This window comes from Struthio camelus, chromosome 6, assembly GCF_040807025.1.
Source record: "Struthio camelus isolate bStrCam1 chromosome 6, bStrCam1.hap1, whole genome shotgun sequence".
NCBI lineage: Eukaryota > Metazoa > Chordata > Aves > Struthioniformes > Struthionidae > Struthio > Struthio camelus.
In genome coordinates, this window is record NC_090947.1 from 41,997,144 (window position 1) to 42,014,687 (window position 17,544).

Genomic DNA, 17,544 nt, shown 5'->3' on the forward strand with positions numbered 1-17,544 from the left:
ATGCCCAGCAATTGTAGGCGTGTTAGCTGTTCAGGCCTCAGCGCATATCCCTTCCTGATATTTTTTCAAAATGTGGGCCTTAACCTCTCTGCCTCGGTTTTCTGTTCTCTAAAATTAGAGCAAACGGTTGCTCCAAAGCTTGAAATTAATTTGCAAAGTGAACTGAAAATGAAAGTATCCATCCACATAAGTATAAAAATATGTCCTTTTCATCCATCAAGGATGAAAACTAGAAACCCTGGACCAGTTATGGTTCACTTCTGCTGCATGATTTCCGCATGTGTTTCTGGAGTTTGAACTAGGATTTTTCCCCCCATGCTCACCATGTGCAGAATACCATACTCATTATAAGTTATCTATCTGCATGAAAAAGCCCAGGGTAAGAAGTGACTGGTGTGAAATGCGGAGGACAAACCACAGGAGAAGTCTTAGGAGCCTCCTGCAGCCTGTTCAAGCCTGGGGACATGAGAGAAGAAACTGATTTCTTCCAACCTGTCTTGGACACTCCCAAGCCATGCTCAAGTATGAGGGCTCAGTATGTACAAAGGATTTAGGACAAAAGGACTTGCATGTGTGCAAATTCTGCATGTAGGTGGGAAAGCACATTTTGTATGGCTTCTTACTCGCTAGACAGCAGAATCCTGTAATGCTCACAAAACTGTGCAGCACATTAAGCATAAATGATATGATCTAAGAATGAAGCATTAGCATTACTCTTGCATTTCCTTGCTGTTGTCATCTACAGACTCCGAACAGAAAATGCCTTACCTGCTTTTTTTTTGTTGTGATTTTTATCTCCTTTGTTCTATTACTAATGAGTGCCTCTCATCCTAAGAGAAATGAGGACGATACAAGTGATAGAACAGGAAGCTTAAGGTACACCCACTCTTTTCCCACCAGAAAAAAATATTCTTTCGGGGAAGGCACATTGATAATAAAAATACACTTAATTTCAGACATTTCTCAGGTAACCATAAGCAATGTGGGAATGATGGTTCTAGTAGACATAATGTACTATCAACATGGAAGCTTCACAAATGGGGAGATCTAGGATTTGAGAGAAAATTTTGTCAGATAATAAGATCTCAGCTGTCCGTGAGCTATAATATTAGAAGGGAGCAAAACTAAGGAAACGTGAAAGGCAGGCTTCAAGGGGTGCTTACTGCTGAAGCCTAACACAGCACTGACATGCAGTCCTTTGTCTTACCCTGCCAGCTTGCCACCAAGCACCTGGAAATACGTGTTTAGTCAAAATACTTAAACCCACTAAAGACTTCAAGAAGATATTATGATACTCTTTTGAGCCCCACAGTCATGTAAGCAAATTACTTTCTTTTTTTATTATTATTTATACATAATTTTAGAAATGATAATAGTTAGCTAAAACTACTACAGAGTCTCAAGGCCATTATTAAAGATGCATTGTCAGATGAGATACACTACACTACATTGGTAGGGCTCTTGGCTCTCTTTCTTCAGGAAGTGTTTGTTTCCATGTTCCCACTAACGACAATGGGATTCATCAAGGTTTATATATCCTGATTGGGAGACATTTATTTTGGCAGTTGCGGGGTCAACCAATCTCTATTATTCTTACAGCAGTCCCTGCACTGAAGTGATAGGCTAGTTATTGGATGTTGATGACCAGCAGGATATTTGTCTTCCTATGCATCTTGAGGGTGCTGATTAAATCACCTAAAGCAGATTCCCAGGCTGGAAGTTCTCTGCTGATTACATGTTTTTAAGTGGTTCTATAGCATTAAGAGCATGGCTGAATGCTTTTAGAAATGTAAATAATTAATTATTTATTTATCCTTCAAAATAGCCTTTTCGCCTGGTAGATTATAGTTTGTTCACATGAGAAACAAGAGTGTAGCCTGGAGGAACACCATATACCTTCAGTTTTGCTTGAAATGAGTATGGAATTGATATGACTTTAATGTTCAGAATGTTTAAGAAGATTTGTTTGTTGCTTAACTGTGACCTCAGTCTGATTTTGATTTTAAGTATTTAGGCAGGCAACTTGTGAGTAAATCTTAAGAAATTATGACTACGTTATCTTATAAGGAATCAAATGGCAGCAGAAAATTCTGCCTGTAATAGTGCAGCTTAATACCTTCATGCTTTCCCTGCCCAAAATCTTCTGTTTTTCTCTTTCTTTAAAAGTAGAGGAAAGTACAGGGTTGTTCTTACAGTTATCTGACTGATACAGCTTAAGAATAGAAGAATAGTCTAGTGCTTCTGAGAACTAAAGAGAAAAGTGAACAAGAAAAGATGAGTGAAAAACAGTCCTGAGCTCTAGAGATGGACTCTCCTATGCTTGGTGCCGCTTATTTGAAGTTGAATTCTGCTCCTGATGAATAGGTATAAAATAATCTTTTTCACTTTTCAGCACTCATATGTTTATTCCCCTGCTCCAGATTTAGTGGAACTAGAAAACAAAATGGATGTGGCTGCAGAGTGACTATGTCAAAAAAATTATTTGGGGTTGATAAAGGAGAGATCGTGGGTAGTTTCATATCGGCATGTTTGATTACGTTACAGTGCTTTTGCTCTCACAGACCACTGTAAAACTTCACTGACTTCAGTGAAAATATTCCAGATAACTACAGAATTTGGTCCTTTTTTTGACTCACTGAAAAATTTGGCTATGGATAATACAGAAGAATGTAAGATTTACAGTGAAAAGATGGAGCCAGTTCTGTATACTGATTAGCAGTTTGGATGCCATTGTTCAGTCTGCAAAACACATGTCATCTACAGAATCATCCAAGCTGTCCATTGGCACCTGCCAATATATTCTCCGTCACTTCTCTCTGTTTCTTCTCACTGTCATCCTTACACCTTTTTTCTTGTTTCCTCGTATTCATGAAATTCCCACAAGTACTACAGTTCAGTTATAATCTACCCCTTGTAAAACCTGATGAGCCCCATGAAACCCACATCAGCAACAATATTGTCTTCAGTCTCAACCCAACCTTCTCAAAATAATAGAAAATAGAACATTCCTGTGAGTCCTCTGGTATGTCAGATTTGTATTGTGCTTCTCTCTAGGAACAGAAATTCATAATAGCCCAGAGGCTTCATATTTTTTTAAATTGTCACACTAAGACTTGACTGGCTCCATGAAAGAAGCAGTAGAAAGACATGCCTGAAGGTAGTCTGGGAAGAATCCAAAATGATGTCAGGTCTCCTTCTACCATCCCATCAATAGGGTCTTTGAAGAAGAAGGGTTTTCAGACAAAAAATAGAAAACAAACAAAAAAATAAAACTGAAAACCCCAATCTCTGTAGTTAAAAGGGCTACTGCGGTTTCAGTTTGGAGACTGGCAGTTAAGTTAGCTTTATTACCTTAAAATCTATACAACATCATGGTTTGTAGTGGATGGCTTTGCCTCCGTAAGTTTTGATGATGTCCTTGAAAGAGAAATATAGCTGCGTAGCTTTATTTGGTGTTGACTTTGGAGGTGAATATTTTATCACCCTTCCTTTTCCCTAGCTATTTGCAAACAGTAGTGATGACTCTTATGCAGCATTTCTAAGAATTGTAGTAGGGGAAAAATATCAAAGCTTTTTCCGGACTAGAACAGTTCCAAGTCTGATAGCTCTCTTTCCCCACTACAGTGACTGATGATGAGGGAAAGAGGAGATGAAAGAGGAGCTGGAACTGTATATCTTTGTCTATTATCTTTTGTTCCAAAGATTCTTTTATTATTTTCATTTTTATTTTTAGCTTTTTATGTAGAAAAAAAAGATAGGAAACTAGAGAAAAATATGTTTTTGAGGCCCACGCATTTTGTTTAGAACTTTCTCTGGAATGTAGACTGTCCCATTCCTGAAGACTCCTGAGAAAAGAGATAGTCCTGCTATAGTACATCTTTACCAATAAAGGGTATTTTCTCTTGAAATATATGGGCACAACAGCTTCTGGAAAATAGGAAATTGCCATTACCCTCCCTATGTGTCTATCAACCTGTTGGGAGTTTGCCCTTTTGCTGTGAAGGACCTAAGATACAGCTTGTACAGCGCTGTCACTGCCAGGCAAAGCTACAACAGCTGAACTTCATTACTTCTCAGCAACCCAGCTCTCCCACCATTCCTTGGAAGAGTTAAAGTTTTTAACTGTCAGCAGAATAATTCTTCTCCAGTTGTAGACCATGACGTGCAGCAGACCCTTTCAAATTCCCACCTTTATGAGAGAAATGGTAGTATCTGGGAGGGAAGCCTCCAGGTAGTGGACTTTACAGTTAAAAATAAAATTGCCTTAATGCTTTTCGCTCAGGATATATTTTGTAGAAAAAAACAGAAGTAAAGAAAAATCAGCCCTTCCACACACTAAGAAAATCTAGATCAAGAAAGCAACACTTCTTTATCTGGTCAAGAAAGAGTGGGATGGTAGCTGAGTGGCTGTGGATGAGTAGTTTATGTGTTCTTGTCAAGTGAGTCAGCTTGTCCTTCATTCTCCAACAAGAGGAAGTTAAATCCATTACTAACCCAATGGCAGAAACAGTTACTACATGTCTACTATGTATCAGATAGGCAGGCAAGCAGAAAGATAGAATTACTCAAATATTGTGGGTTTCAGACTCTTTTGTTAAAGAAAGTCCAAGAAATATTTCCTGAAATCACTTGAGATTGTCAAGTGAGACTTACTCTTCAAGGCTACCATTGTACGTTATGTAAATCTATCTTTACAGACAGTGTTCAAACCACAGGCCATTGCGTCCACGAGTCATAACATCCACACAACTGTTAAGAAGAGTTATGACATGTCACATAGCACACTTTTTGTACAAAAGGAACATGCGGATTACCTAAAGCACGTGGAAGGAGACTTTGTAAGTGGAACCAAATGACAGCAGAGATCAGCATCATTTGAATCTCTAAGATGAATCCCTATTAGTGCAAAACTTAAGCTGTAGTAGTGCTTGTAATTTCCCTCAGTGGGAATTGCTTACTAGAAAGAAGTCCCATAGTAACTGATACATTCTTAACAAAACAAATAACTAGCACATTTTCAGCTCTTCTCACCTCAGGTTTCAGGCAAGAGTGCTTGGGAATTGAACTGAAACCTAGGAACACAGGGTTGTACACTAGAAACCATGCCACAGTGCTAACTAGGAGGGCCTGGACAGTTTAGAGCTGCAGTATGCTCCTGCTCATCCTGGCTTGTGGTTTCTAACATTTGAAGTTAGAACAGGGTAGATACAGAAAAAAAAAAAATAATTGTACTAAGTTCTGTATTTTACTGGAAACACCACTGTAGGCTTGGGAGGAGAGAAGAATAAAATAATTGTGCGACAACTTCTTCCTTCTATATTACAATATTCATTGCTTCCTCTGTGGCACTCTGATACAAATTCATCTCATTCATCTCAGTGATACCAGGATCTGGTCCTGCACATCATTCAGCCAGACCTTAGATCACTCAGAATCGTTTATTCTCAGACTGGAATACCTCCCATTAACTTTATATCCCCCCACCCCATAACTACATATTAAAGCTCAAAAAACAAAAAACACGGATTTCTTCCCCTCTAGTAAAATTACAATGCTATTGATTACCTTATTTCACCCATGCCAAAAAAAAAGAAAAAAAAAGAAAGTGAGAAGCATTATACTGATACTTTAGGAAAAAAAACATATTTCTGTCATTCATTGAGTCATTTAGAGCAGTGCCTTCTCTTCTTTAGAAAACTGCTCAGGTCCTCTTGCTTTCCACATCTACAGTATTGCACTTCTACGGAAATAATGCCTTGATAATCTGCACTTCAAAATGCAAGTCAATAATTGCCTTTGATGATTGAATGAAAAAAAAAAGAAAGAAAGAAAGAAAGAAAGAAAGAAAAAGAAAGAGAGAAAAGGAATCCGCAAGACTGCAGCAAAGGAATGCTGGAGAAAAGATGCTAAAACTATTGCTGCACTTCTGTGTTTCGATGTAATTTACAATCTATTTGCCAACAGTTCTGCAGTGATTAGTAAAAATATGTCAAGAAGCTAAACAATATAAGCATCACACTGAAAGGAGTTTAGCTAGACCCCCTCTAATTATTATTGTACATGACAATTGAACAAAATATTTAAAATCAACTAGAAGAAAAGAAATATTAACAGTCTTTTCAGAAAAATGCACTTATTATCATGCCTGAAGGATATTCAGGAGGAATGTGAAAATAACTGTAATTTATTTAAGACCTGGAAGTATGAAATAATAAGCTACTGAACCATCAGAATTGTTTTGGTGTTGTTATCTGACATGAGGGCAGACCTTGTCTAGCTTTAAGTTTTATAGTAATAAGACCTTGGAAACAAAACCTTGAATAAACAGAACATAAAGAAAAGGGAAATGTGTCCTTGCATAAACAGATATTGTGTCTATCACCTTCCTCAGAAAAGGTTGCTCAACTTTATAACCATGCAGTAGGTATAAAGTCAGTAAGTGCTGGGATACATTCAAATGTTCAGAAATCATAGCCTGGTCATTTTGCAACTTAAAATGAGTAATACCCTAATATAAAAAAGGCACCTTTATAATGACTCCCCATTTCTATTAAGAAGTTTTGGATCTGCTGGCATTTAATCCTCCTCCGCCCCAAAGATTAATAGCTCTACCTCTGACTCATCCATTTTTCATATTGCATTTAAACCACAGTTTAGAGCCTAAACAACCCAGTATCTGCGTTCAGTAGCAGTGAGCGCTGTCCTGTTAAAAGTTGAGAGAGAAAACCCTTGAATTTTAACCCTACCTTCTTCTGACGTACTCACAGCTCGCCTCCCAAAGACATATCAGCCTGGACAGAAACTTCCACGCTCCCATGCAAAAACATTTTGCAGGTCTACCTCGTCCACCAAAACAACGCTCACTTCTAAAATCCCTGCCTGCCTGTCTGGCAGGCCTAGCAGGCGGGTTTTTTTCTTTGATTTCACATTTCCTGATGTCAACAGGAAATCCCGTGTCTCGCAAACGCTCTGCCCAGGTAACCCACCGCTTCCGAGCCCATCAGCAGCGATAATGGGAAAGATGAGCCCGGCCGGAGGGGGGATATCGACGGCGGCGGCGGCGCACCTGAACCCTCGGAGCAGAGGGGACGGGGGAGGAGGAGGAGACCATTGAGGTGGAAATGAGGTCTCGGCCGTGTCCACCCGAGGTGGAGCGGGGCTGGAGAGTGGGGGGGGGGTGGCTTTTGGCAGCCCGGGGGTTTCTCATCCCATCTGGGATGCAGCCACCCAGCGGCGCCTGCCTCCTCGGACGCTTCCTCCAGCACCTCTGCCCTGCGGGGGCGGCAGCTGAGGTCCGCCAAGAGGCACCCGCCGCCGTTCGGGGCCCCGCAGAGAAAGGGCCAAAGGCCCTCCTCACGCTCGCCCGGCTTGCGGCCGGTTGGCCGGCCATGGTTTTGCGGAAGCGGGCGAAGCTTTGTTTCGACCTGCTCCGGCTTTGCAAGCGCGGGCCCCATCCCTTAAACGCGCTGAAAACCTTTCCGTTTGCAACACAGCATCATTGCACCTCGCGCCTGACAGCACCAGACAACGGTGAAAGGGACGGTGACATGGCAGACACAAAAGCTCAACGCATTATGGCCACTCTAAACAGAGCACAAAAGCAAGGGAGCCAGTGATGTGTAAAGCAAACAATGTGAGGGGAAAAATATTGAATAATTTCTGTCATGAGGCACCGACTAAAGCCGGGCTCTAATTGAATTAAACTCCCATTTATTTGCTCAGGCCTAAACAACAGGCTGGGGCGGGGGCGGCCGGGGTTTGGGGTGGGGGGGGTAGGGGGAGTGGGAGAAGGAGGGGGAAAAAAACAAACAAAATCCAACAACAAAGCAAAAAACTTAAGGTTTGCTCAACTGTTCGGAGGTACCACCTTTCCTCACCCCTGCCTAAACCCACCATCTGTGCTCGCGCGCACACATGTGCCACCGCACAACAAATGCGCCGAGACCCTACCAAGCGCCCGAGCCAAAAAAGCACAAGGCAGCACAAAAGCTCCCCAGGCTGCCCCAGGTCTGAAGGAGCAAACCGGGGAGAAAAGAGCCTTTGCTCATTGCCCAGGTGAGATAGCCTGGTGCGTCCTCTCAGCCTCGACACGCGTCAAGTAAAAGAAAGGTTAAAATTAGAAAATTCAATTTATTTGATAATTTCCCAGAATAATTAGAGTTAATATGGGTTAATTAATATGCAAATCTCTCAGCAGATGTTCTGCAGCAGGGCCTGTGTGAGAAAACAGCCTTTGCTTTCTCCTACGTGATTTTGGCTGTCAGTTATTGGGTATAATTACTGTAACTAACCGAATACACACAAAACCTTTGGAATATAAAATTGTTACAGTTCTAGTTCTGCACAAGCTGCTACTTTTCTGCAATAAAAGCGAACAATTTCTTTCAGAAAATAGGAGCCTTTTTGTTCCTTTCTTGATTTAAAAAGAAGAAATGAATCAAGTAAATGGCTTATCTTTTTTCTATGCATAATTAGGTCAGTATTATATGAACATTCCAATGAGCAGTGGTACAAACGTACATATAAAATGATAGCTCAAACCACCTGCAAAATCACATAAAATTGTTTTATTCAGAATCTTTTTCTTCATACCAGAACTTTGAAATGCTTCACGTCTTTCCTGCCAATGCTGCCAACGTTTTCTGAATTCAAAGGCATCCTATAACTTTTATTATTTTTTAAAAGCGCAACAGCAACATTTTCTTCAAAGGCACCAAATAATTTAAGACTGATAAAAACAAGTTATACTTTTAAAGGTAGACCAGTGCTGTTCTTGGCCTTTTTCTGGAAAGGAAAATAATGGCAGTGAAGAGTTTTCAACTTCGAAGCGCTCACACGCTGCACAAATAATAAGAGGGTTTTTCTGCGCAGCCCATATGGCTGCAAAACACATATGCATCCTGTGATCCAAAATGTCTTTTACTCTCTCCTGATGCCATATAGTATTTCACATATATCAAAGGACTTAACGCTTTTGCATGTCATCCGGTAAATAATATCTGTTGCTCTGCGTAAGAAGCATTAAGCTGGGAGATGACCTGGTCCGCAGGGGTCTGGCTTCAGCGGGGCTCAGGTAGCTGGGGATTACTTGCCTGGGTAAAGCTCCCAGACTAGAGATGAGGTTTGTTAATGACCAAAAATTTAATTGGTGAGAATTACTTAACGATGCCACTTTTCGTCACAGAGGTATTTTTTCCAGGTGCAATTTGCCTTAAAACTTCAGTGATTTTTGTTTATTTATTGCAGAAACTCTTTTTTTTTAATTACAGACACTGATTTTGTTTTTTAATTTAGTCTAGATTCCTCATTCTTGCTTCTGGTTTCTCCAGTTCCTTCTGTAAATTGCCTTCACCTGATTGTCATGACTGGAAAGACAGTTCAGAAACGTAAGGAAACCCTTCCTGCTCCTTTTCGTTCCTTTTCTTTTCTTTTTTTTTTTTTTTGAGTTCATTTTTGGGCCAGCTCTCTTCTAAGAATGTTTTAACCAACTTCTGGCCTCGGAGGTAGCAGCAAAGTGGTCACTTTTCTGAAAATCAGAAACCAAAAGGCCTCCAGCCCTGGTTGGCCACCTCCAACGGCATGCCCTGGCGGTGGCGGGTGCCAGCGCGGCGAGTCCTCGGTGCCCACCAACCTCCCTGGCCCCAGAGCTCAACCCAGCACAGGGACAAAGAGCTCACGAATTAAAGGGAAAAGACAGATTTTTCCCAAATGCAAACTGTCAGATTTTTTTTTTCCCCTCCCTAGCAGGGCTGAGGTGACTCCCAGGCAAAACGAACGGAGAAACTTAAAAAAAAGCCTTTGACTCCCTGATCCTGTTAGCTGTAACTTACTAACCAAGTCCTCCCTCGGTGTTTCTCAAGATAGAAGCTGGACACCTTTTTTTCTTGCGTTGGTTTCGTTTTAGTCATCAAGATTATCTGCTTGCTGACAGCTGCATGATCTATGGCCTACACCCTAAAAAAAAAAGAGTAGTTTGAAAGCAACGGCGAATTTTTATCCCTTCCTGGGTTGAAGCTATCTTATGAAGTATTGATAACACATTATCTTAGAGAGCAGAGTAATACTGCACAAAACGATACTAAAGATGTTTAAGGAACCTTCTGGCTCGGTAAAAGTTATTATTCAGAAGTTTACATAGTCTGCAAACACTTATCAAAAATCCCTGAGCAGAAAGTACAGAACCTACGTTTCAATTTCAATTAAGATATAGTGGAATGCGAAAGGTTCATAGGCGATAAGGCCACTCTTGGCAAAAAAAATATATTCAAATTCATCCTTGATGATAGCTTGACTTTACGAGTTAAAAGTTTTCGCTACAAATCAGAACGTTTCCTACCTGGCCACGCAGTTTTATCGGGGATCGACTTCTAAAATACATGCTGCCATTTAGGTCGCTTTGCAGTCAGTTACATAATAATCCCGCAAAGAATCTGTAAAAGAGGGGCCCAGGGACGACATGACGCTCTTCAGATTTACGAGCGCTTTAGGTGGAGGTGAGAAAAGTGCGGGCAGCGAACAGCTGACAAACGGCTGATCGGCAGAGGTTATTTACTTTTTTGCCGTGGCACCTAACGGTCTGGTTTAATCCACTTGGAAGTTGCTCAGATCCTGATTAGCATAGTCTTTCTCCCCCTTTTTCGGTCAAGACAATACTACTTCTGTTTTAGCTCAATATTGAGTCAACAGTAATTTTACCATCTCAGCAGCTGATTCTGAGGGACAGTTTTCTCTGCAGGCCGTTAAAGGCAAACGCTTGCCTAAAACTGGAGAAAACAAATTGCCCCTTTTGGGGGAATTCATGGAAATCCTCCTGGGCCCCTACTGGAGAGAGGGAGCAGACCCCGGCTGCTTCCTCTCTGCTTCGTTTAACTCCTGTAAGGCTTCTGTTCTGAGGAGAGGGTCTTCCACGAGCTCCTTCAACCACAGCAGCTCTTGGAGCAGGGAGAGAAGTTTGGGCGTTTTTAGTCTCTTTTGCTTGTCCCGGCGCTAACTGACCAGCAGATCAATGCCAACACGCAAACCTTTCCCCCTCCCCCCCCCTTAAATTCAAAGGATTTTTGCTTTATCAGAACTGGCCGTGAGTTTAACTAGCTTGGAAATCTAGACTGCTCAAGGGCGAAGGAGATCTGCACGTGTCTGCTGTGCGCTAGCTATTTCCTGAGCCGGCCTAGCAAACGTCCCGGCCCGGGTAAGCGCTGCACGTGCTGCGCGGCCGCTCGGTGCACGGCGGTACGGAGGCACCAGCAGTCGCGCTTCGCAGGATCGGGCCCAGAGGCAGCAATTTGACCACGGCTTGGGTTTTCCCTCAGCTCTCCCGCTGCTGAGGACTCTCCGGCCCTGCTCCTCCAGGGGAACCTGCAGTAGCTGCGCTTTGCAATTCCCTTGAATGCTTATGCTACTTTTTGGAGATATGAATGTAATATTTTTGTCAGTGCTTTCATTCTTGAATCGAACTTGAGATACAGTCCCAAAGATACGTACGACGCAGGGGCCTCAGTGAGGTACTGCAAAATAACGACGATTTAGTTGATGGGGAAACTCAGAATGTTTGCTACAAGTGTGGAAATAAATCACAGAGCAAAGCTGAATGCTCTTCAATACGTAAGACATGGTATTTTGAAATGTTTAGGATTTTAGCTAAAGAATCAGCAAAGTTTTGTAGCTGAAGGGCCACATGCCCTATTTTAATAAAAAGGAATCCATAAAAAATAAATTACTTGCACTAAGTATATGCAAATTCCAATGTAAGCAATCAGTGCAAAATTAATTTTGCCAGAACTGATTAAAAGCATTAATAAATCTATATGCAGTATTGCTTCAATCTGATACTGTAAATTTATTATACTTCCTGTAAGATTAATTATAATGCTACAATAACATATTACGATGCCAGAACATATTACTGTACTTTCTGCTAATAACAGTTAAGCACAACCTGAGTTGTAATTATGGACTGTAACAAAGTAATTTGATAGTGATTGTTTTCTTTAACTGTTAATGTTAGATGGGAAATAAAATGTGTATGGGCTTGTGTTCATTACATTTTTCTCCTTAATACAATACCTAATTAAAATCATGAAACCTCACAGCGTTTGTTCTCACAGATTCCCTGCACTTTTTTTGCTGCTCACCAAAACTGTCAGCCTGCTCGAGATAAGGGAAGGTTAAAAACAACAGTCGAAGTTATTCAAGGTTGTTTTGCATTCTTGTCCTGAACTAGAGACAACTTTCCTTTTCTCCCTGTAATTTTTAAATACATTGTGGCCCTTAGCAGCGCTCGCCAGTCGGGGTTTGCAGAGGGCTGCAGGGTTGTCAGGGAGCGCGTCGCAGCCGCCCGGGGCCAACCTGCCTCCCCGCCGTGCCCTACCCCGGGCTCCATCCCCTACCGAACCTCGCTTACAGCCAAAAAACAAAAAACAAAAAAAAACCCCATCCACCACCCCCCGGCAAACAAAAGGGCTGGAAACCCCTCTTTAAAGACGGGGAGGAAAACATGTAAAAATGTAAACATCCCACGGTGAAGTATCCGAACTTTACTCTGTTTTTCGGTTCCAGGATCGGAGCTCTGGGGTGCTGGTCAAAAAGAGCTGAATTGCTCCGAGGCTTAGAGACCGTAGGACGTTTTTCTGATGATATCTAGGGCTTTTGCCCCGTTTTAGGCCGGTGTTCTTGAGCGCTGAGAGAGCGCAGAGGGAGGAGAAAGCAACTTCAGGAACACAAAACGCGAGCTATTTTAGCATACTGTACACAAACTCCGAGTGGCAAACAGTGTTTTGGAGACCTCCCAAAAGAAATTATTCAAGTTAAGCTCTTTTTTTTTTTTTTTTGGATATATTCCTGATTAAGCCTGCACACAATGAAAAAAACAGTGTGAAGGCACAATTCTGAATGGCATCTGTGCTCAGAGCTTCAGAGGACTGCTTACTGTCATAAAACTCTGTGTGTCACCAGCTGGGGGCCGGGGATTTAAAGATGTCAGGGGGACCTGGTCCCTCAGATGGGATAAAGATCAGAAGGAAAGCTGTCCAGGTGATGCCCAGGCCCCTGAACAGGCCTATCTGCACTCTCATTCAAATGATAATGAGTGTGTAAATCACATCTGTTCCCCCTCTGCGCCTGGATCCTTGTCACCTGAATAGCATCCCCACCAGGTATCAAATGAGCTACAGGAAATAGGTTTCTTTTTTATCCAACTTCGCTCTGAAATGAGAAAATGAGCACCCCGGCTAGGAGGCCCGAGGACCAAAAGGGACTGCAGCCTTTGGATCCCTTGCGGTAAAGGAGGCTTAATTACGGGCGGCAAAGCCCAGAGCCTAAAACAAATGCAGATATATAGCTCTGTGCTGGACTTGGCTTCTGAACAGCCACATAAAAGTAAGTAAGTTGATAATTAGTGGCCATTGACTTTAATGATGTTAATAGTAGTAACGGCATTGAAAATCATCGCCTACTGTCTATCACACCAAGCTCTTTCTTACCTAGCTAAAGCATCTCTGCAACCAGGCCGAAGAATGCCTGGATATACAGCTATTAATCATTTTACAAGTAAAATATTTGTAAATGTTTCATTTTCTAAAACTGCAATGAAGACCCTTATTTATACTTTCAAATGTAAAGAAAATTTGGATCTAAGAGTTTATTTCACCTCTGGGTTCATCTTCCCTTCGCTTCCATCATTTCTTCTTTTTTTCTTTCTTTCTTTCTTTCTTTTTTTTTTTTTTTTTGATCAGAGGCATGAAAGAGTGAGTAAGTGCGAATGCTTAGGTACCTGGGGTATGGAAAGGTGGTAATTAGCACAGCAGGATAATTGATGTGTAGATTGCAGCATGAACAAATGCTTTGACTTGTTTGTTCTTCTCACTCTTCCACATTCAATCTCTTCCCTCTCTCTCCTTTATTTATTTATTTATTTTACCCAACCTAGCTAATGAACACCTTACCTTGCTTAGTTAAGTTCCTAGAGATATATATATCAATTTAAAGGGAGATGTTCCCTCCCCCATGTATAATGTTTTCTTTTTCTTACACTTTCTCTTTTTCTCTAAATTGCAAAATGAACTTTGACAAAGGTGAGGAAGGACAGCCTGCAAGTGGAATTAGAGGACTGCAAGATGTCATTATTTGCAGTTTCTGAGGCACTTTCCCAGTATGCTGTCATTTAACAGCCAGTGTATCGAGAAAGACTTGGAGTGAACCCCGGTTTTTCATGCAGCTCTAGGCCCAGATCCTGGAGAGAATTATGTAGAATTATGCCCCATAAAGGACAACAGGCTTACCCACATATATAAAGCTATGCCCATGTGTAAGGCTTCAAAGGACCAAGGCCACATGCTAGATTTCATTTGGCAAGACCGTGGAGAAGCGTATGTATACCTCTAACAGGTAATTTTTAGTGGTGGGGAGACAAAGGGGTATAACACTTGGTCACTTCTGTTTACATCACTATACAGGGAAAAATAATAGAAGTCAGTGAGGACTTTTTTTGTTGCCTTCATGTAAAACAAACACATCTTTGTTTCATAAAATGATGATGTGCAGACCATTCGTCCATAATGATCCTTTAGGGTGTATGGAGGAAAGAAATGTAAAAACGAGCTCAGAAGTTCAGCTTAGTATGCGCAAGTGCGTGTTCTCCTGCCTGAACGGAATGTCTAGTATGCAGACTCGCTGCTATATTTTTAACTGAAAGCGCTGTGTATTAGCCATTACGTCCTCGGAGTGGACACGTCATCCTGAATCCGCGATGAGCTCCACGTGGCAGGGATTCTGCCCCTATACGGGCGTCAGCACCGAATCGGGATCTCTCGACTGTTACGAGCCCAAACCTGCAAAACTCCCGGTGGTAAAACGGCCGTTAGCTGCTGGGGCTGATACTGTTAATTTACATTTTGCCAGCTACAGACTCGAGTTTCTAACCACTGCTTGTTCTAGGGAGAGATTTAGACCTAATGATAAAATTATACTTTTTAGCAGTAACGGTTGCCCTTGGACATGCTTCAAAGTTTTATGTTAGTCCTGCATCTGCTTATCCAAGGGTGAAAACCAGCTTTTAGAGCCTCCTTGGCCTACCTGCCGAAAGTGCATGAATTGTTTCACTGCTCCTAATGCAGGAGCAATTAGTTTTACTTCTTCCAGACTAAATACACCAGAAGATTACTGTTCCCAGTGTCTTGCAACGGGCTCTACCGCTGCTGCGTAGCGACGAGCCAATTCAGCCTTTGTTCCAATAGAGATAATCCTGTTCAGCTACTCTACAAGCCTGTCCACTAACATGACAGGCTGACCGCAATGCCGCAACATCGCAGATATCAGCAAACAGCATCTCTCGTTAGCTGTATGACAGGCCACTGACAAAGTCACACAGTTCTAGAGAGCCACCTACACCACTACGAGGTCCTTGAATAATATGAGCTGTTAGGGTCCAGAAGGTGTTGCTATGGAAGAAAGGCAGAAGACAAGGTGAGGAGTTTACAGCCCCTTCAAATATTCCTGCTTCTCTTATAGACCTTCATCATTTCCTCTTACGCATCATGCTTTGCTGTTCCTATAGCTTTAAGTTATCTCTCTGTAAATCTTTGAATCATCCACTTCACTTTGCACCCTCAGAAACTTTCCTATCAGAAAATGCAACTTGTGAAAGAAGCGTGTTTGGGTGAACCAAGAAGCATAGACTCTATGTGGGGGAAAGCATGAGCAAAAAGACAGCTAAGCACAATTTCAAACAGCAGATCTGCTGATCAGCTTCCCCCTTCTCCATCCACAACAGCCCTAGGTAGCACACATTTGGCAGGTGAGCCTGACTATTGTGAATTTTAGAGCTGTGTTGCAGCAATGGAGCCAAGTATCTTTGTGATGGACCGTCACAAAAATGCAAAGTGTTCAGCGAGGCTCCTTCCTGAGCAGCTCATGGGGCTCCTCATTGCATGTGAGGAAGGGTAGTGCCACCTCGTTGCCAGGGCCTAAGAAAGGTCTGGGGAAACCTACTGCCCTTGCTGGGGTCATCACTGTGTCCTTGGCCAAGACACAGCCTATCCCCTTCGTCCTACTCCTGCTCTACTTTACATCCAGTGCAGTCTTTGTGCCAGTTAACTCTATTACTGCTGCTACTAATAGCAGAATAAAATACTATATATACAGGGGATCAGTCACCTACAAGATGCCTACAAGGTGCCTTGATCTAGTACCTACAAGGTTCCTACAAGGTTTTTTTTTTCCCACTCTTTATTATGCCACAACTTTTAGTAAGCATGGAAAGCGCTAGGCATTATTAAGAAAGATACACTCCACCGATAACTGACCCCAAAGGGAGTTCAGCTGCTCAGAGCGTTGCACGGCTGCAGCTTTGTTTTGCCCCTGGCACACACCCAGTCTGCAACCGACTGCAATGGCCAGGAGCCACAGGTATCTGTGGCATGAGCGAGTGGAAGTGAGGTTCTGTGTTTCTATAAGACAATATATTCACAAGGTTCATGTGCTAAATGTCGTTTCACTTTTCTTCAGTAGTTTTAGAAAAAGTCAAGCAGGCAAAACACCCTACCTAGAAAAACAAGGTGAAGCAGTGCAGAACGCCAAATAAAGGCACCGCTGATGATTAGGTGCATTGTCTTGTTGAATTGTAGCAGCTTTTCATTCCGTTAGGGAACGGACAGGGAGTGGATGCTACCACCCAAGAAGGGTTGCTCTTCAGCTGCCCCTACTGGGATTTCTAATTGCAAAAGGTAGGAGGCAGACTAGAGAAGGAATATTAGACTTATAGCAAGTTGTTTGCTAGCTTTCCAAGCCTGGAGAGCACACTGAAGCGTATTATTAGCTCTTTTCTATTTGTCTGAAAAGCTGATGAAGAAGAAGTTGGAAACCATACTATTCAACTGCCAAATAACTAAAAAAATTCCAATAGCGCCTGACATATGAGCCAAGGAACCCACTGAAAATGTACATTTGCATCCAAACCATAATGCATTGAGCTATGATCTCATTCTGAGGTGAGCTTTTATTTTTTTTTTTTTGAGAAAGAAAAGAGGAAACAAAGATTAAGCCTTACATGAGCATGGTCTTATGAGGGGAGAACAGAGAAAGTCACTGTTTGGCCCTTCTCCATAGTGCTTCTGCTGCATGTGAGGGACAAGTTTCAGCAGCTCTGTCCCACTTCAACCGATATATCTCACAGCCAGGATATATCTTGAGCTGATATCTCTCAGAGCCAGCCCCTGTCCCCATCAAAAGTGAGGGAGCCATGGTCCTCACCGAGCCCCCCTCGCCCGGGACTCCTATCCCTGTTAGGAGCACGTAGCAGTGAGAGATATCACCACACCTCTTGGGAAACTCCCCTTCCCAAAGCCTAAACCAGCCGTTTGAGGAGCACCCGAGCTAAATCAGCTTTTTCCAGAATTCTGATCACACCTCCGTTTATTGGCATTCATGTTTCAGGTCGGAAATTAGGAAAAAGACAGCCCGGCTTTACCTTCAAAGCATCTGGTGTTTGAGAAGGAGAAATAGGCTGCTTTTTTAAACTAAGCTTCGACATAAGAACATTTGCAAGACTGG

General features: G+C 42.2%; 1 protein-coding gene across 4 annotated transcripts in view; it reads right to left on the reverse strand.

Moving 5' to 3' along the window:
* The window catches only part of ZEB2 (zinc finger E-box binding homeobox 2), a 111,885-nt gene that overhangs the window by 36,839 nt on the left and 57,502 nt on the right, over nt 1-17,544 (reverse strand). The window contains exon 2 of one of the 4 annotated variants that reach the window (XM_068949323.1): nt 9,835-9,954. The exons of the other annotated variants lie outside the window; for them this stretch is intronic. The gene's annotated coding sequence lies outside the window, so the exon portion shown is untranslated. The remainder of the gene's footprint in view (nt 1-9,834; nt 9,955-17,544) is intronic. 4 annotated transcript variants of the gene reach the window in all.